Here is a 21,732-nt window from a genome sequence, read left to right on the forward strand (position 1 = left end):
AGTTCAAAGGGACTAAATCCAACTCCCTCCTGAGGGACTACTCTATAAGCAAACAGAAGGCATGACAGTAGAAGGTCCCACTTTCTTCTAAATGGTTCTTCTAAAGCACCTATCATGTTCTTCATGATCTGTAGCTTTCGATATCAGTCATGATAAAACAATTGCTTCTCTAGTGGTGCTTAGCCTTGGGAAGGTTATTTTAACAAAGGCAAGAGCAGCACTCTCAATGTAACAACTATGCTATGTTACAAGATGTCAGGGGAACCCTGTTGCTTAATTGTTGACACTTTGCCTGTACTGTTGTAACGCTCACCTGATTCCCGCAGAGGCGCCGGTCTTGACTGGGTGAATGCTGTATCTTCAAAGGTGATGTGTAACACACGGTTGGCTCTTTGGGCTGGACCTCTGTGCACTGTATGTCTGACTCGAAGAGTAATATGTCTGCAGATAGAAAATATGGGATTAATGAACTGGGGTTATTGGGTGCCTCTCTCCTCTTCCCTTTCTCTTCTCCTGTAGAACCCCAAAGGTTAACACCCTCACCTTTGGTAAGTGAACGCCGAGCTCTCCATCTGCCTCGGGGAAGGGTGCCGTAACCAGTTTCTTCACTGGATAAGGGTGCAGGCCTCTTGACCTCAGAGGACTGCTGTCCGTCGTTAACTGCACGAACGGTAAGTTCTGGGCACTTCAAATGTCTTAAAAGTCTTTTGTAATGATATCTCTTGTTTTGCAGGGTTCCGGCGATGGCGGATGGCGGGCTGATGAGAGTTGAGGATCGAACCCGCGTGAGGAATAGAAGCGCCTGGAAGCACGTAAGTAAGCGCTTGTAGCCTGCTTCACGATGCGCACTAACTGTCCCGTTTATCTTACAGGTACAAGTTCGGATCTTTAGAGAATCCGAAGGGTGCCGGAATACCCACTGGATTCGGCGAGGGAAGGAGTAATGGCACGTGAGTAATAAAGTTGCCCAATGTCTTTAAACGCACCTTCTTTTGTCTTTCAGATGCGGGATGCAGCGCCGAAGGCCTCTGGAGCGTGCGAAGAGCTGGTAAGCTTTTGTCTTTCAGATTCCGGAATGCAGTGCGAAGACCTCCGGAGCATGCGAAGAGTAGGTAAGCCTTTGTTTTTCAGATGCCGGAATGCAGCGCGAGGCGTTGGTGACAGCCGATGGACCAGGTAAGAGAGGCGCTGCCGCTGAAGACCGTAGTGCTAACCTGTTCTTTCTTTGTCTTTACAGGTGCTGCTGAAGACTGGATTCCAGGATGGTAAGCCTTTGTTCCCTTAGGCCCAGGATCAGAAGCAGAAGACACGATGAGCGTTCTGCTGCAGAGAATGCAGAATAACGCAAAGCAAGATTCATCTATCGGGTGTGGTTTAAATAGCCTCCTGTAGTGCTTAGGTGTCTCCTTCCACAGCCACGCCTAGGTAAGAAAAGAGTTCCTGCTTTCCAGAAGAGTTCCAGTGTTCTGAACCTAGGGAGTGGCTCCTGCCCCACCCAACAGGAAAAGTAGTCCCAAACAGAAGAGGATCAGGGGTTAAACTGGCAGGTAAGTAAGCAGCATGGTCTGCTGCAGGTAAGTCCACCCAAGCATTATGAGCCCGGCGCTTCCAGCGCTGGGACTGGGCATCTTTATGAGCCTGGGGCCACTGGCGCCAGGACAGGGTCCAAAAGGTCCCAATTGGGACTAGCTGGCACTCGGAACCGGGGTTATGGGTCTGCTTCCAAGAGAGTCGGGCAAGTCCTGATCTTTTGGAAGCAGAGATCATGACAGCACCCCCCCTCAAGGCCCCTCCCAAACCGGGCTTCTCCGGGGTTTTGGGCTTGTTAGGAAATGTTCGATGAAATCTTTTGATTAGACGAGGCGCGTGGACATATTCTGCAGGTTCCCAGGATCTTTCTTGGGGACCGTAGCCTTTCCAGTCAATCAGGTAAAATAGTTTAGATTTGGAGATCTTGGAATCCAGGATGCTTTTGACTTCAAACTCGAGTTCTCCATCAACTAGAATAGGTTTTGGAGATGTAGTTAGTCGGGTTTGAGGTTGCACCGGTTTTAATAGAGAGACGTGGAAGACCGGATTTATCTTCATGTGAGGGGGCAAGTCCAACTTGACCGCTACTGGATTTACTATAGTAGTGATGGAATAGGGACCAAGGTATCTTGGGTTGAATGTGCGTGGTCCTTTTAGAGGTAGATATTTGGTGGATAACCAGACTTGATCTCCTACTTGATATTGGGGGCTTCCTTCCGATGTTGGTCTGCTCCTTTCTTGTATTGTTCTTTAGCCCTTTGAAGGTGAGAAACGGCTTCCTTAAAGGCTTGGGTGATTGTAGAATGAGGTGGTCTACTGCTGGTGTTCCAAGATCTTGGAGTGGATCCAACTCCGAGGTTCGAGGGTGACTACCGTATAAAAGAAAAAACGGGGTCTTCCCAGTTCCCGAGTGGACAGAGTTATTGTAGGCATATTCAGCTATCCAAAGGATATCTTTCCAAGTTTTTTCAGTTTGTTGTAGCATGCAGCGCAAATACTGTTCCAGAGTTTGATTGGTCCTCTCGGTTTGTCCGTCGGTTTGAGGGTGGTGGCTGGTCGAAAGTCTCACATCAATTTGAGCCGACCGACAGCAACTTCGCCAAAAATGAGAAATAAATTGACTACCTCTATCCGAAATTAGAACTGAAGGAAAACCGTGCAGTCGGACGATGTTTTCGAGAAATTCTCGGGCCAGAGTTGCTGCTGTTGGTAAGCCTTTGAGTGGAATGAAATGCGCCATCTTGGAGAATAGGTCCACGATTACTAGGATCGTATTGTATCCGGAGCATGGAGGTAGATCAGTGATGAAGTCCATAGAAAGCGTATGCCAAGGGCGAGGCGGGATGTCAATAGGGCGTAAGAGGCCGGCTGGTTTTTCCTTTTGACTCTTGTTTTGGGCGCATACTCCACAAGACATTATAAAGTCTCTGATATCTTTTTTCCAAGACGGCCACCAGAAGTAGCGCTTGATCTTTTCCGAGGTCTTGGTCATACCGGGATGTCCTTCCATTAAAGAATCGTGATAACAAGAGATTACCTTTTTCTGTAAATCTGTGCTGGGCAGGTATAACCGTTCTTGGAAATATAATAGGTTGTCCTTCACCGTAAAGTCCTTTCCCTGCAGATGCCAATTCTGTATGTCTGCTGGAGTTACCAGTAGCCTGGCTTTATCCTTAACTTCCTCTATGGATTGTGTGGCGATTACACCTAGAATTCTTTGTTCGGGAATGATAGGTACAGGTTTAGGATTGATCAAATGTTCTTCCACTCCCATCCGAGAAAGGGCATCAGCTTTACCGTTTTTTGTACCAGGTCGATAGGTAATTATGAAGTCAAACTCGGCAAAGAATAGTGCCCAACGGAGTTGCCTAGAGGATTGAGCTTTTGCAGTTTTCAAATATTGCAGGTTTCGGTGATCTGTAATCACAGTAACGGTGTGTCGGGCCCCCAGAAGATAATGCCGCCAAGCCTTAAAGGCGGACTTGATAGCTAGAAGTTCCTTATCAGTAATAGTGTAATTGATTTCAGGAGGCGAGAATTTGCGGGACCAAAATGCACGGGATGCAACTGATTGGTTACTGGGTCCTTTTGTGATAGAACTGCCCCCATGGCAAGGCTCGAAGCATCAGTTTCAACGATGTAGGGGAGTTCTGGGCGAGGATGTTTTAAGATCGGTGCAGAGATAAATCTAGTCTTCAAATTCTGGAAAGCTTGTTCCGCCTCGGTAGACCATTCAAAACGTGTGTTTTTCTTTAACAAGGCGGTGATGGGCTGGACTATTCGAGAGAATTCGGGGATAAACCTGCGGTAAAAGTTAGCGAAGCCTAACATGCTTTGAACACCTTTTACGGAGGATGGCGATGGCCATTTGAGAATTGCATCGACCTTCTTTGAATCCATACGCACTCCGCTAGGTGATAATATGAATCCCAAGAATTCAACTTCAGTCACGTTGAAAACACATTTTTCCAACTTAGCGAAAAGTTTGTGTTGACGCAATCTCTCGAGGACCATTTTCACGTGTTTCCGATGTTCAGTTTCCGATGAAGAATAAACGAGGATGTCGTCAATGTAAACAACAACACACACATCTATGAGCTCTCTGAGGACATCGTTCATAAAATATTGAAAGGCGGCCGGGGCATTGCAAAGTCCGAAGGGCATGACCTGATATTCAAATAGCCCATACTTGGTGCGGAAGGCCGTCTTCCATTCATCGCCCTCTTTTACTCGTACCAAGTGGTAGGCTCATCTAAGATCCAGCTTTGTATATATGCATGCTTTTCTGACTTGGTCCAGGAGTTCAGGGATCAAAGGTAACGGATATCTATTCTTAACGGTGATCTGGTTCAGGGCGCGATAATCTATACAAGTTCTAAGGTCCCCTTCTTTTTTTGGAACGAAGAACAAAGCTGAGGAAGCAGGGGACTTGGAAGGACGAATAAACCCATTCGCTAGGTATTGATCCAGGTATTGTCAGAGGTGAAGATTCTCAGGCTCGGTGAGGGCATAAATTCTACTACAAGGAGGAGTAGATCCAGGTATCAGGTCTATCTGGCAGTCATAAGACCAATGAGGAGGTAGAGAGTTAGCCTGATCCTTCCGGAAAACATCTTGGAATTCTAGGTATTCAGGAGGTAACTGGGGAGCCTCCGATAAATTGCTGCCAGTGCAACACCAGGTCGAGGGTGACAAGTAGAGACACATTCTGGAAACTGAACCGTTCTTGCTCGCCAATCGATCTGAGGATTGTGCTTCTCTAACCAAGGAATTCCTAGAATAATCTGGAACTGAGGGGCCTTGATCACATCGAACACAATCTTCTCATGGTGTCCATCTTGACTTACTAGCGTCACTTCTTGGGTGGTATGCGTTACTGGTCCGGAGGCTATCTCCGTACCATCCACCGTAGTAATGACGTCCTTTACAGCCTTTGGACAAAGAGTCAGATTCATCCTCAAAACCATTTCATGATCCACATAATTGCCGATGGCACCGCTGTCGACGTAAGCTTCAATCGCATGTAATCGATCCGGATGTTCAGGGCTAATGAGGACCATAGGTATCACGAAATGCGAGGTCACGGAACTGGTTTTAACGCTCGGCAAGAGGTCCTCTATTCTTGTCGGGCGAGGTCGTTTCCCTGCTCAGAGTTTGTGACCCTGGTAACTGCAGATCCTACTGCCTTCTTGGCTGGTTTCACCGGACAGTCTCAAAGAAAGTGCCCCGAGTTTCCGCAATAGAGGCATAATTGCAGCTGTTTTCTCCTTTCCCGCTCCTTTTGTGTTAGTGGTCCTTTCAGGCCACCTATTTGCATGGGTTCCCCAGAGTCTACTCCTTTGGTAGGAGTTAGTGGTTTGGAAAATACTCGAGCATCAAAGTTGGAACGATCGGCCTTCCTGTTCTGCAGTCTGTGGTCAATTTGAACGACTAAGTCAATATAGTCCGAACAGTCTTGCGGGGGATTCACTACTTGGGCTAACACATCTTTGAGCTCTCCACGTAGACCTCTATAAAACAGCGTAATCCTTTTGTCCTCAGGCCATCGAGTTTCCACTATCAGTCTGTTGAAAGACGCAATATAAGCCAAAAGGTCTTGATTACCCTGTCGCAATGAAAGGAGCTCATTGTCCAAGGCCTGCCCCTGTGAATGTCTTGCAAACAGTTTTTCCATACTGAGCTGAAAAGCTTGAAAATCATGGAGAACCGGATCATCTTGATTAACTAGAGGGATCGACCAGTCTGCCGCATTGCCACTAAGGTACGAAAGCACGAAAGCTACCTTAGCTTGATCAGTTGGAAAGGCTGCTGGCCGGCATAAGAAGTGCAACCGGCACTGATTAATAAATACTGCAAACCTCTTTGGGTCACCAGAAAATCGTTCGGGCGGAGCCAGAGGTACATTCCCAGGTAGGTTGATCTGCACTGGGTTCGTAGAGGATGTTGAAGGAAGATTTGCCCCTGATGCGGGTAACAGAGTTTGTCCGGCTTGTGACTGTAGCAATTGTCTAGCGAGATCGTCTGTTCGCTCCTTGGAAATAATCAGTTCCCTTCTTAGAGCATTCATTTCCTGACGGGCTGCATGCACTTCTGCTCTTAGTTCCCCAAGTAACTGGGCTAGCTGGTCGGTATCCAAGGTTTCCATAGCGCCTGGGTGGGAGTTTTGCGATAGGCTTTGCGTTCTGTACCGCTCACCTGATTCCCGCAGAGGCGCCGGTCTTGACTGGGTGAATGCCGTGTCTTCAAAGGTGATGTGTAACACACGGTTGGCTCTTTGGGCTGGACCTCCGTGCACTGTATGTCTGACTCGAAGAGTAATATGTCTGCAGATAGAAAATATGGGATTAATGAACTGGGGTTATTGGGTGCCTCTCTCCTCTTCCCTTTCTCTTCTCCTGTAGAACCCAAAAGGTTAACACCCTCACCTTAGGTAAGTGAACGCCGAGCTCTCCATCTGCCTCGGGGCAGGGTGCCGTAACCAGTTTCTTCACTGGATAAGGGTGCAGGCCTCTTGACCTCAGAGGACTGCTGTCCGTCGTTAACTGCACGAACGGTAAGTTCTGGGCACTTCAAATGTCTTAAAAGTCTTTTGTAATGATATCTCTTGTTTTGCAGGGTTCCGGCGATGGCGGATGGCGGGCTGATGAGAGTTGAGGATCGAACCCGCGTGAGGAATAGAAGCGCCTGGAAGCACGTAAGTAAGCGCTTGTAGCCTGCTTCACGATGCGCACTAACTGTCCCTTTTATCTTGCAGGTACAAGTTCGGAGCTTTAGAGAAGCTGAAGGGTGCTGGAATACCCACTGGATTTGGCGTGGGAAGGAGTAATGGCACGTGAGTAATAAAGTTGCCCAATGTCTTTAAACGCACCTTCTTTTGTCTTTCAGATGCGGGATGCAGCGCCGAAGGCCTCCGGAGCGTGCGAAGAGCTGGTAAGCTTTTGTCTTTCAGATGCCGGAATGCAGAGCGAAGACCTCCGGAGCATGCGAAGAGTAGGTAAGCCTTTGTCTTTCAGATGCCGGAATGCAGCACGAGGCGTTGGTGACAGCCGATGGACCAGGTAAGAGATGCGCTGCCACTGAAGACCGTAGTGCTAACCTGTTCTTTCTTTGTCTTTACAGGTGCTGCTGAAGACTGGATTCCAGGATGGTAAGCCTTTGTTCCCTTAGGCCCAGGATCAGAAGCAGAAGACACGATGAGCGTTCTGCTGCAGAGAATGCAGAATAACGCAAAGCAAGATTCATCCATCGGGTGTGGTTTAAATAGCCTCCTGTAGTGCTTAGGTGTCTCCTTCCACAGCCACGCCTAGGTAAGAAAAGAGTTCCTGCTTTCCAGAAGAGTTCCAGTGTTCTGAACCTAGGGAGTGGCTCCTGCCCCACCCAACAGGAAATTTAGTCCCAAACAGAAGAGGATCAGGGGTTCAACTGGCAGGTAAGTAAGCAGCATGGTCTGCTGCAGGTAAGTCCACCCAAGCATTATGAGCCCGGCGCTTCCAGCGCTGGGACTGGGCATCTTTATGAGCCTGGTGCCACTGGCACCAGGACAGGGTCCAAAAGGTCCCAATTGGGACTGGCTGGCACTCGGAACCGGGGTTATGGGTCTGCTTCCAAGGGAGTCGGGCAAGTCCTGATCTTTTGGAAGCAGAGATCATGACAACTGTGCTCCTGTTATCGTACCTCGTTTAGACAACTCATTGTTAAATATCTTGAGAAGAGAATCGATCAATAAAGTTTTAAAAAAAATAACACCATGCAAGATTTCCCAGAATATTGATAGTGCTATTGATTAATTAAAAACTGTGGATCCATCATTTTATTGAACATAGCTCTCCACTGCAGAGTCAAAGTGTTCATGCACCAACCTTATTTATTTCAACTGTACTACCCTGTCTTGGATGTTTCATTCTAATCAAATGCCAAACTTTGAATAAGGCCCATATAACAGTCCAACTTTCCAAAACATGCCAAAGAATTTTAAAAATGACATGGAGTAGTATATCAGCACATAATTTAGCAGACAATACCGAAGGTAAAACAGTATAGCTTTTCAAAGCAGAGCAGAGTGTAGAAAAGCTAGAATAGGGTGGCACAGTGCACCCACATAGCAAACGCACTGCAGAGCTGTGCATGCCAGGAAATAGAGGATGTAATTCAGAATAACAGTGCTGCCAAGAGAGCATGTCCGGAATCAGATAGTGCACCTGACTGCTCCGTGCACTGGTCACCCGGTCACCCTCTGAACTCGTGCCCAGGCTCCTGCATGCCCAGTTGCCCTCGTACTGCCTTCGGGCTCCCCAGCACTTAAGGGTCTATATCTGTAGGTTCCATGTAGTAATGTCCCCACATAAATATCGCATGGAAAAATATCGCCGAAAAATGGCCGTTTTTTGTGGGGACATTATTGCATGGAACACCCCTGCAACCCCCAAACCCTTTTTTTTTTTTTTGGCTGCCCCCATTCCCATATATATGGTCACCCATATAATATCGCCACAACCTTTTCCCGGCGATATTATGTATGGCGACCATATGAAGGGGGCTAATATTACCTGATGCCTATCTGTTACCTTACAGTCCCTTCTTTCTGCACCCATGAGCCACCCGCTGGCTGCACTTGTGAGTTAACTTCACTTTCCCATTCCCCTCCCCCTTGGAACTTCTCTCCTTCCCGTTTCTATGCACTTGCGCAATCTGATTGACACAAAGTCTAGTAAGATCATTATTTGGTCCTCCCTTGTTTCCCCTTCCTTGTCTTGGCACGTTAAGAAACCCTTGTGTACAGGGGCGTTATACATGTCATTTCAGATCATATCATACCATACTTGTGATCCAAAAGCCAGGACTGACTGAGAGCATCACCAACATGGGGCAACTCTCAATGTCTGGTTTAGAAAACAGTGTTAACATCACTTACTATTGTCCAATGAGTTGGTAACATCCTGCCACCAAAGTTAACGTGGCCGGCTGTTAGGGAGAATTCTCCAGAATGGATAATTTACCTTACCTACTGAGTCCCTCAGCAGCTTTGCTGGATTTCTAGGATTTATTTTTTCACCTGGTAAGAGTGTGAGCCTTTTTTCCCACTCTTACATGTGTTTTGCTGTGTGTGTTTAACATTTTCTTGTGTTCATAGACTGTGGAGCTTCACCTACTCCATAGGCATCATCTTTTTACTGTGTGTTACACAGCACCTTCAGTGCAGTGACACAGGGTTGTCTTTTAGACTTCCCAACTCAGACTCCATTTTCTGGGACTGACTACTGTCTCCCAGAACATGTAAAGTTGCCATTAACTTTATTAGTCTCTTTAAAATCCACAGACCCAGTACAAACTATCTTACATATAGTACTGGAAAGGGTTAATACTTATCCCTTTTTGTCTGTTTCTCACCCTTTTCTTCAAGACGAGGATGATGGCAGTGGTTAGTACCCTATTTTTCCTACCATGGTAATCTTAAATAACCTTGGTATTGTTTTGGGCTATCTTGGTAGACTCGAACTTAAACCCGCTAGACCATATACATTTTATACGGTTCCAGCTCGGTTTATTCGCCATTTCTTTTTGAAAATGTCTTTCTCGTGTTTTACTCTGCGCGCCAAACCAGGTTTGGTTCCTTTGTTTGCCGTCCTTTCGCAGGCTTCTTCACAGAAGCCCTTGTTAGGCGCCTGAAAGTCTGGGTAGGCAGGATGTGAGGGAGGGGTTTTAGGACCCCTGCCATAGGTTCCCTTGGTAACCCAAGTCGCACTCTTGTTTGATTGGCTAGGTGACTGTCCCGCCAGGACAGCCACCTTGCTGTGTGATTGACAGCCAGGCTGTATGAATGGGGAAAAACGTCATAAAAAGCAGGTATCTGGGGCTGGAAAGGCAAAGTTGCCACTGGAACGAAAGAACGATGAGGAGCTGACAGAAGAGGACCCCTGCAAGGACTGAACCGCCCAGTGAAGCTCTTCTGCAGGTCTGAATCTTCAGACTCCAACGACAGAGAAGATATTTACCAGGAATCTTCTTCCCCTGAGCTGGTGGGACCAACCAGTTTGCCCAAACTGCAAGCCAGGACTCCTTCCTCTGGTCGAATTTGCTGTACAGGGCTACAGTGAACCGGATAGCCGGGAAGGTCGGACCCTGCTTGGGTTTTAAGGAGTGCACCTTTTATTTTATTGCTTTGCTCTACTGCTGGTTTCTTCCCTGGGCAGTGCAGGACCCTCCAGTCTTCCTACTTCATGTCAGCCCAGCAGTCGCTTCAGGAACCGTGAGCCTGCAGGACCTGCCAGGAAAGTCGGCCTCAGCTAAAGCTTCTTCTCCATTTAAAGGTACTGTGCAAATCCGGTTGTTTGTTTTGTCCAGCCGCGGTGAAGGTGTGTGAAACCTTTCGCCAATCCGAGGGCTAGTCCTTCTCTACTTTTTAAACTAACTTTTCTGCCGACCAGCCTCGTCCGGAACTCTTGGCAAAGACTTAACCACTAACTACCCTGAACTGTGTGATCTTGAGCGAAAGACTTTTGTCCTATTGACTTTGGCCCTAAGCCTTTTTGATTTGATTCCATCACTGTAGTTCCTCTTTCTAGATTGGCCTGCTTACTTACATGTTGGTACTGCTCAATTTTTGTCTAACTTTGTCTTTCCCTCCCTTTTAAATTATTGGAGTGCCATTTTGCTCACACTTAATTTTGAGCTTAACTTGTCCAGAATCTATTGAGAGTGTGATCTTTCAACTGCTTTACTTTAGTGAAATGTTTTACAACTGATGTGTAAATAAATGTATATTCTTTTACTCAGAAACCTTGAGTCAGTGTTTGTTTGAATCATAGTAATTGCTGTCCTTTGTGTAACTATTGATACTGCTCACTTGCTCTTGAGATAAGTCTGGCTGCTCAGCCATCGGCACCACTTTACTGTGTAGTACAGGCTTGTAGCAAAGGTGAATGTGTACTGTCACTTGTAGTCTTAATTGTGTGTGGTGTTCCCAAAGGTTACTGCATATAATTCTGCCTAACACCGGCGGTGCTGTTTCCGGCAGGGTTGGCTCACTGCCACGGCTTATATCACCAATGGCACCTGCTGAAACGCACACGCAGATTCTAATGTCTGAAACACATGATGAACGTACCTTTTTCCTGCAATGCTGCTTCTGTTGGAGGGAGTCTGTTGTCAGTGGTGATTGCAGTAATGTAATCACTCACTAAAAGCGGACCACTGGTGCTCTCTGTCAGGACGCTCTGGGCTAGTGCTGCCTTGGTTTGCCTCCATCTTGACTGATAGGGGCCACTCTCTCTCTCTTCCTCCCTTTCGTTCACACTCTAGATCTCTTTCCTTTGGGGCACCCCAGTGTTCTTCCTTGTATCCTATTCTATTTAACATCTACATTCAGTCTCTTGTTCAACTCGTCCACTTCCACGGCCTCCGCTATTATTCTTATCCTGATGACATGCAGATTATTGAACGGCTTAATCTCGCCCAGCCTGATATGTCGTCTCAGTTTATGCCGCGTCTGACGTCAGTGGAATGGTGGATGAGCAACAATTGGCTTAAGCTGAATGTAGACAAGACACAGGTACTGGTGGTGGGTCCCCCTTCCTTTTCTTCTTTGTGGACCCCTTCTTTTAGGCCTTCTCCTTTCCTACGCCACTGTCTGTTGTTAAAGATTTGGGCTTTAATATTTCTGTTTCTCTACAGAGGCCCAGATCAACGCTATTTTCCAGGCTGGCCTTTTCCATTTAAAGGTCCTCCATAAGATTTTACCCTTTCTTCCTTCATATCTTCATGTTCTGGTCATTGCCTCCCTTATTATTAGTCACATTGACTATTGCAATTCTCTTTTTCTGGCCCAACCTCTCTACCTCAGTCGCCAGCTGCAGCTTTTTTCTAAATGTGGCGACTGGCAACCCTTACGGTTCTCACATTTCGCTGGTGCTTCGCTCTTTTCATTGGCTTCCTGTCACGTATCAATCTTCTTGCATAGTTCAGCATGCATGTTATGGGCAGGGTGCAGAATATCTGCAGAACACATTTGTACTCCCTATCCTTGGGTGTTTTCGTACGATTCTGTCTTATTTCTGTTCCATGTTTTCAGTTATCTAGGACTGTGGATGGTAGTTCTCTGTTGCCACAGCCATACTGTGGAATTCCTTGCCGTCTTCTCTAGGGGTCATTGAGAATCATCTGAAGTTTATGTGTTTTTCTTAAAACCTTACTATTTTATTTATTTCTCTGGCTGTATACGTTGTGTTGGTTACATGTGATCTTACCGACCACACTTACAGAGTGGTCAATATCATCGTGGACACACCGGAGACACTTAATTTGTATTTTTCTTTTTGGTTTGGGTGTCTGTCCCCAAGCCCCCTGTTTCCACCCTTTTAAAGACACCCAACCCCATCCCAACGCATGTTAACCCCTTAGTCCACTACCCTTTATATATTTATTTAAACTTTTCTGAGTTTTTCAGTGTTATTGTCCACTCTGTTTTGTTTCCGATAAAATGACTGGACACCGTTGTGTTTAGGCACCGAGATGCCTTAAGCTCGGAACGTAGGTTTATACCAGCGAGTCCAAGCTTCCTTATTGGCTGGCACCCCTATTCAGGGTCCACATGTGTGATAGTCATGCATCTTATCATTCAGTCGAAGACACAATGGTCCATTGCCAGAGAAAGTAAACATAGGCAATGGTACCGAAATCAATTGGTACTTTCCGTTTAAGAATTTTTACTTTTAAACTGAGTCTATTTTGTTTTAGAGTTAAAAATTGTAAGCAACACACACAAAGTCTGCTGCTGCAAAAAAAAAAACACTTTGCTTGAGCAACAGTGTCCCCTTAGATTTGCTGATGGGCTACTGGTTGGTAATGTCATTCTTTGTTTGGTGCTGCACATAGAAGCGTGCCCAGAGCAAACACAGATCACAGCCTGTACTTCCCGGAGTGGACCGCAGCAGAAGGGAGACAACTGTTTCAACGACTCTACAGGCGCTTGTAGGGGTCCCAGAATACTGGCTTGGGTGGGCCCATTTCAGATCCGGGCGTCTTCTACTGGAGCACTAGCCTCTGCAACAGGTACACGCCCACATCCTTCTTAATGGGCGTGTACTTATGGATGCTTGTTCTCACTGCTGCTTTTCTTCCTTTTTAGGCACAGTTTGCCAATCATGCTCCCTTATTTACCTTCTGCAGGCATCAGCATTTCCTCTGTCACCATATAAGGTTTGCATGGGAAGTGAGTGCCCTGTGCTGGTGGATCAGGATGAAGGAGCTGATACTGATGGAGGATCTTACATTCCCCCTTTTAATAGGTCCACATCAATGAGGATCACAATTACCTCCAGGAGTAATTCACCAAGCAGCAGTGTAACTTTCTCAAGTAATTTGCCAGATTTGACTTATGAAAGTGGTTAGCAGCACTTATTGAATGCTAATTGAAGTTCTGGACAATAGCAGCCTTGGAGACCTGCAGGTCAATGTGACAGGTCAAGCAATGAATGGCATTGCCCCTCATGTAAAGCAGACACACTGTCATGCAGAGTTGGAGGGTGATTCAGCACATGGATCCAACATCTTGTATTTGGCGAGGTAGGAGGGGGCCTTGTTAGCCAGGTAGTTGTGCATCAAGGCAAGTGTTTTCAGAGAGATTCTGTGCTTGACGGGCAACCAATGAAGATTACTTCTGTGGTCGGAGATGTGTTGGTTTCTCAGGATGTTTAATGCCGCTCTGATAGCATTGTTCTGGGTCATTTGTAGTTTGTTAATGTTGGACTGACTAGTCCCTAGATAGAGGGCGCTGCAATAGTCTATCTTAGACATGATAAGAGTTCCGGCCAGTATGATGCAATTGGGAGTGGGCCTAAATGTTCTGCAAGCAGTGATCAATTTGCATGTGTAGGCCGACGCAAACCTGACTGCATTAGTTTGTCTTGTCTGTGAAAGAGTGGAATCAAGGTAACTTCCTAGCGTTTTTGTATCCTTGGTCACCTTGATGATGTTGCCGTCAATGATGAAGGATTTGAAGGCATGGTCTAGTTTATTAAGACGTAGGGTAAAACCCAGAATGAGGAGTTCCGTCTTGTCATCATTGAGGCAAAGTTCATGTTGGGCCATCCAAGCCTGAATTGACCATGTAGACATCGTTCATGGATTTAGTGTCCACTGAATAGTCGCCCGTGATGGGGATGAGTATCTGGTTGTCATCAGCATAATTAGTGTATGATACACCGAGATACACCGAGATAGTCAAGAACATCAAAAGGTGGTTTGGTAAAAACATTGTAGAGTGTCGGTGACACACATGAGACCTTAGGGACACCACAGTGAATGGGTGCAGGGTCCGTGGCAGCTGAAGGGGAGAAAACCTGCATGAATCTATTGTTTAGGAAGGAACTTATCCAAGCCGTGGCAAAGTCAGAGAAGTGGGCGGCTGATGTAAGCTGCTGGCAAAGGATCTGGTGATTGACCAAATCAAAAGCTGCAGATAGGTCAAGTAGTAAAAGCAAAGCTAATTTCCCATTGTCTTTTAAGACCTTGATTTGTGTTTTGAGGTCAATCAAGGCCGTTTCTGTCCCATGCCTGGGGCGGAAGCCAAATTGTCGCAGACCAAGAAGATTGATGGCTTCAAGGTATTCCTGAATCTGCAGGTAGGTATCCAGTCAAAGGATTGAATACAAAAGGTTTGAATGCAAAAGGTGAGAGTCAATAGGATCGAAAACAAAAGGTTTGAATTTTTTTTTAATTATATATATTTTTTGGGGTTTCCGTTTAGGTAAAAAAGTGTTTTTTACCACAAAAACAGGGGTTGGGGGGGGGGACCCCCCCCCAAAAAAGCTAAAAAAAAAATAACATTTGAACCTTGTTTTCGTTCCTTTTGACTCAAGCCTTTTGTCATTCGATCCTTTGGATTCAATACTTTGACCTATAACCCTGCAGGTAGGTGCTCAATCTAATATTTTGAGCCTAAACGGGACAGTAATGATAGGTCTGTAGTTAGTAGGTATACTAGGGTCTAGGGATTTTTTTTGGGCAAGGGGATGTCCCAAGCGTCCTTGAGATTGTCCATGACAATGCCTGTTTTGAAAGATGAATTTATAAAGGCTGTGATGAATGGAGCTAACTCGTGTGAAGCTTCCTTTATGATAGAAGCAGGGCACGCATCACCTTGACAGTTGGATGGTTTGATTTTGTTAATTATACCTTCTACTTCTGCTATAGAGAGGGGCGAGAAGGTGAAAGGTTTAATGTTGGGGGTGGCAGAGGGAGAAGCCCTCGTAGGAGTGGAACGGGGCTTATCTGTCTGTAAGCAATTTTGCTTATTTTTGATTTTTATTTGGAGGGATGCAATTTTGTCCAGGAGTGCAGTGAATTTTAGCGCACCATGTACTGGCTTTGATACAAGTACCAGGTAGCGGGGCAGGTGATTTGAGTTCCTTTAGAATCCTTAAATAATTCTTTAGTGTTAAAGGCTGCTTGAGAGATGTGGTTGTTTTAAATCTCTTTTTTTGCCTGGAATATGGCTTCTTTGTAATTGAGGGAGGTTAAGATAAGACTGTCCTTGTGGACAGAAGGGTGGCTTTTCCAACGGGATTCAGCACACCGTTTCACTTTACCGAGCGCTCTTAGCTGTGGTGTGAACCACGAGTTGAGATGTGCGTGTGGTTTAGCTTTCCTAAGTTTAATGGGAGCTATAGAATTTAGGGCAGTGAGCACAGCATGATTATAGGTATCAGTTAAAATTGAAGGATTGGAGCAGGACTCTGTAACTTTATTAAGGGTGGGAAGAATAAGAGGGAGTCATTTGTCTTTTGTTATGTCCCTTTTGTTTCTTGTGGGCAAGGCAGGCACGATCCTAGGTGTGAGTCTATTGGTGGCTTCAACATTGAAAGTTATGATGTGGTGATCTGACCAAGCGCAGGGAGAATTAGATTGTAAACTAATGTTGCAGTTAGCATCAGCTAGCCAGTCGAGTGACCTCCCTTTGATGGGAGTAGGATCTTGGATGTGATGGGTAAATCCTAGGTCAGTTAATGTATTGGCGAGGTCTAACGCAATAGGGTCATTGGGATCCTGGTAGCCCAGGTTGAGATCTCCCAGGGGGATAATTTGCGAATTGGATTTAGATTTGTCTAGAACTAGAGATGTGATCTCATCCACAAAGGATGTCGCAGGGCCAGGTGGTCTGAAAATAAGGTGTAGTGTTGCCGTTTGATTCGGCGCTAATGGTAGCTTTACCGAAAGAAGTTCAGCTGACTTGATGTTTAGATTAGGTATAGCTCTTAAGCCAAGAGTGTTTTTGTGGATGATGGCAATACCGCCCCCTCTAGATTGTGATGTGTTGCGGTCACATCTAGTGATGGAGTAATCAGATGGAATGGCAAGAGAAAGTGGTGGACCGGATGCTGCATGTAGGATCATGACCTTTTCCGCCTATGTCGTGCAGGGATACTTATTATCCAAGGTACATTTTGAGCAGAATGCCATGCGCATCGAAAATTGCATGATCTGCTAAACTGCTGTCACTGTGGCAGTGCTGACTCTTACCAAATGCAATTGACCCAGAACACCCACACATGACTGGACATTCAGAGATTACAATCACTCCCACAGTTGTCCATGGAAATGGAGCTTTGATTCCCCCATAGTGTATCCTTTCTTCAGTGCACCTAGCCGCATGGGTGGAAATACACCAGAGGGCAATGAAGGTAGACGTGATGAATATGTGTGGGTGTCGACATCACACTTAAGTGGCTATCCTCAGTGGGAACTAGATTCCTCGTTGAGAGCTGCAGGCCAGCAATGAGCTGCATCTCAGCCTTACCTCAGTTCCCAGCTATGTAGAATAGGAGCACATGCCACAATACCTCCTAAGTGTGTCTCCCATGGCAATGGAGGCAGCCTTGGTAGCAAATGTTACTATTTTTGTGAATTATCTCGGTTACCGCTGGCTTGTCTTCCAGTAGAATAGCCATACGGTTGGTCTATAATAGCGGGCTGTGGCTGAGGACTTAAAGACGGGAATTTTACAACTAGTATGATGTTGCCACAAATTAATACTTTGAACTAACTGGTGCTATCCCAACAGTGTAAATTGCTGATGCATTCATTCAATGTTATACATTGACTGCTACATAAATTACACATGATCAATGATAAACACATTAATAGACATGTTAAACACATGGACAGTCAAGTACCATATATCCTGATTATTGTAGGTGAGTAATTGCAAATGAGCTAACATCACTATAGGGAATTATCAATTCCCTTTTTCTGACACAGCGTGCAGTCACAGGCTGCCTAGTTCCATTGGCTGGCCAACGTTGTAGTTCAATGCAAATTCAGGCCACAATTTAAATGCAAAGCTGATTGTCAGAGCACGGTTACTGTCTCATTATTGCGGTTATGTTGTGATTGCATTTGTGGACCTCTTGTGCCCCCAGGTTGGTGTAAGTTGAATCAGCAATTGTGCTGGTTGCAATGACATGTCCAGAGCAGATAGGACTGTCAGCTTCATCTGCCATGAAATCCAGTATTGTTATCAGACTGTCGAGTACATCTTACCTTATGAGGGATTCTACTTACCTTTTAGAAATGTCACATTTGATAAAGAAACACCTACCTCAGAATAAAGAAAATAGTGCCTTCCATGTAAGATCACAAGCCACTGTCCTGCATGCAGAGTGAGGAAACATGGGCAAGGACTAGCAACTACAGGGCGCAGTTACACATAGTGAGCCAAAGGTTGTTTGCATCAAATGATTGAGTAGTCAGGAATGAGTCAGACAATCCCACTAGGAGATTCATCGCCCAGTTCCCTCTACATCAGCAAACTTATATAAGCCAGTTCTGCATGAGCTGCTGGCCCTCTGAAACCAAATTCCCAAGGTGGAGCCTGGAAAATGCAGTATCACTGTGACAGGATTGGAGTCATTAGCAGGGGGCTGTTAATAAGTGCCAGATAGAAGGTCTCCAGGCCCTGCGCACACAGGGAGGACGCTTCCAAGCAAAGCACACTTTGTCTCTGGTGAATGTCCTCAGCTCACCCAGAGCAGTTGTGGTCGAGCAGCCAAGCCACAACTCTTTGGAGGTTATCAGTCTGCCAATATATTGTTCACCTTTACCAAAGCAAATAATGGAATCTTTCAATATGTACACTGGAAGCACTTCAGTGACAAAGAAAATCAAATTTCCCCTATATAGCGTTAACCAACTGCATAGAACCATATAATTTTGCTTGCATTTGTCACTTGAATTACATCATTGTTCTTCAAAGTAAAGCACACTTATGGCCATACAATCTTTTATCAGCCCTTCCAAGATCAGCCTGTGTCCCTGCTATTGTAGATTGCAAACTCTTACATCGCAGTTTCCACATACCTACTCTTTAGAAAATACATGCCTTACGAGGCCGAAAATACATGCCTTATGAGGCTGGAATGCTTGGGGTCTCGTGCAGAAGGGATGTGACCAAGCTGGACTGCCCTTTTGGGGTGGGACCAAGCCCGATTTGTAAATGGTATTTCCCCTTTTGTAATGGCTTGGCAGGGAAAGAACGATGGTTTGGGGGTTCGCCCAGAGCAATGCTAGAGGTTAGGATTAATTCTAAAACTTCAAACCATAACCTCTTTTGTTTTGCTGTAGTCACCCCGAGAGGGATGGGTATGCCCAGACGTGGGTCCTGTGTCTGCTGGGCCAAGAGACCGAAGCTACTCCTCACTGATGAGGCCCAACAAGGCCCGATACATGTCTGGGGATGCTTGTGGTCTCGTGCAGAAGGGGCATGACAAAGCAGTATGGGCTGGACTGCCACTTTAGGGGAGGGACCAAGCCTACATTGCATATGGTCTGCCCCTTTTGTAATGGCTTGGCAAGCAAATAACCATGTTTGGGAGGGTTATCCAGAGCAATGCCAGAGGTTAAGATGAATTTTAATCCTTCCAGCCATCAACTCTTTAGTTTTGCTGGAGCAATCAGGGAACATAAAACCTTAATAAACATCTTAATAAACCTGTTATGTCACACAACATAACACCTTAACAAGTTCCTAAATAAAGGTCTAGGCTTATGTAAGATGGGTTTACTCCTGATGCTGATGCATGATGCTTTTGTTTTAAATAATAGCACCTTGAAGATGTTCCCTGTAAAAGAAAAGCTATGCCTTGGGGCATGTCTTTCTCCGGGGAGGTCACCATTTGTTGGAATGTCTTAAAACTAATTGTATGCTTGATGATTGACTACTTGAAATTGATAAACTATTTAAAAATCTTCATACATGCTTGTGCTTATGCACTTTTCTTCTCACCGTTACAGTCCTCAACATGTGTTTCTGTCACAATTTGCTTCAATTTCTTCAGACCCACTGCCCTTCTCCGACTCCTCACATGTGGAATTGGAATCCGAGTTGTAGTGAGCTGGTTCTCTGTACTGGCATTGAGGTGGTGTTGGAAACCTATCTCAATAGGAAGCCACAGTGGCCACCTGTGAGCTGTAGCCCTGCGGCCCCTCCACCGAGACAGGGGAAAATTTGGGGAACAAGCCTTCGGCTGAAAAAAAGCCACTACCAGTTAGTCCTTTTCTTAAATGATCGGGTTGATAAGATGAGTAGAAGAAGTAATCACATGCGACTGATCCAGACCGGGTAAGTGAAATGTCAATTAAATCCCCAGAGAACAATCCTGGCAAAGTAAGAAAAATGTCAATTGAATCCCCGGAGAACAATCCAGGAAGGTAGGTGGAATGCAGGCAGTAAACTGGACAGTGGCCGTAGATGGAAATAAAGGCCACGGCAAAAGAAGTAAGGCGTAGGATTTGCACAGAATTAAGTATAAGAGAAAGTGAGAGTAAGCAAGGACGGAAGAAAAATGGACACACAGTAGTGAAAAGGAAGAAAGAAAGGAGGCGAAGAGGAACGGAACAGCCAAGAATGGAAATAAGCGAGAAAGAGAGTAGTAAGAAAACCAATAGTCAGAGGACCAAAGCAGAGACAGATTACAGTGCAGAGTGAGAACACAGAGCGCTGGAACAAACACAGGAGAGAGCGAACGCGTATCTCTGACATTGCAACGCACGGCTAGCCGAGAGGATGAGGAATAAGTACCTCTGAGCTAGCCACGTGCCGGCTACAGGAAATGGAAAAAAGACTGGACCGTTACCACACCTAGAAAACAACGTGATGGGACATTGAATGGCCGTACTAGCGAAATCGGTGCCACTGCTTCCATGAAATTGTACGCATGACAGTTTCACAACAGCCTTAAATGTGGATCTTCAGGAGGAAATAGAGTTCGTATTTAAGTATGTTGCACCTGCAACAAGGATCTGTATAATTAGTGTGTAGGGTTCTCTGATTAGTTATTAATCATAAATACAATATAATAGTTTCCAATGGGGCACTTTTTCCAAGAGCATTCTGATTTGTTACTCATCTCTTCTAGATATTGTATTTTCAATCTCTATTCAGAGTATTAGCAGTATCTGAAACAAATGGTACATGGTACTGTCTCTTAGATTTTCTGACTGAATTCAATGTAACTGGCTCAATCATTAAGTTGTCAATGCTAAAATGAAGCAAAAATGGTGGTCAGCTCACCTAAGGATGCCATATATTAGGTGCTGGATGTAAAAGTCCTGCTTTGTTTAGCCCGCAAACGCCATTCCTCCTTGTGTGGCATTTCAAATTGGCCACTTATTTATAATGGTGTATGTGTCATCCTGTTGACCATTGCAATGACGTCATAATGTTTTTGTGTATAGCGGCCATTTTATGTCAAGTGTTTGTTTTTACGTTTCAATTATTTTTTGCAATTTTTGCATAATTCTTTTGTTTTTCAAATCTTGGCAGCTCTCACTCTAGTGTGTCAATTGTGATACTATTTCTGAAAAGGATTCAATAAAAACTCAATGTTATTAATGTGTAGTTGTGAGATATTCTCATTTGTGTACTTACTGAAATTAGGTAAATTACAAAACCAAAGTACTCAACTAAGGTTAAAATATGAGATATATTAAACACATGATAGGATCTTCAACAAATCCCTTGGTTGTCTCCATAATAAGTCATACGGTTATTTATAGATAGCTATGCAATTTGTTGTCATGGTTGAGACCAAAGACACATGTGTTCATAATGCTAATCCATTTTGCTTTTTTCTGATGTTGCATTAGTTCTCTGTTGCCCCTTCTTGGCGGTGATTCTATTTTTGCCTATCCCAAAAATGTGATGGAGGCTGTTGTCCCATCAGGGTGTTCCATTAGAAAGTGAGTTGCCATGGGGTATATCATATCTATTGTTAATAGATTGAAGTCGTTCCAAAATCCTGATTTTTCATTCATGCAGGGTACTTCCTATGTACCATTTCTTGCATATACACACAATTTCATAGATACCAAATTATGTGCTGCAGTTTATGAATTGTACAATGTTTTTCTTGGTACAAATAAGTAAGTCTACTTGAGTTTTTCCTTCCATCATTTGTTGGCAGATCGTGCAGTTCCCACATTTATGGTTGCCCAATGTTGGGGGTAGGTTTCACATGGTTGGGATAGTCTCGGGTAGTCAGGCTGGTCTCAAATAGCTTGGACACAATTGATTTTTGATGGATTGCCTTTTATGGAATGTTATTGTTGGGTGATTGCCTCTATATTCCCTATGTCCTTGTCTAGTTGAAGTATATTCAAATGCTTCTGGAGAATGTTCTACAGCGCCTCCGCTTGGTCCTGCTGCCAACC

This window comes from Ambystoma mexicanum, chromosome 3p (assembly GCF_040938575.1).
Source record: "Ambystoma mexicanum isolate Mex_15411 chromosome 3p, UKY_AmexF1_1, whole genome shotgun sequence".
NCBI lineage: Eukaryota > Metazoa > Chordata > Amphibia > Caudata > Ambystomatidae > Ambystoma > Ambystoma mexicanum.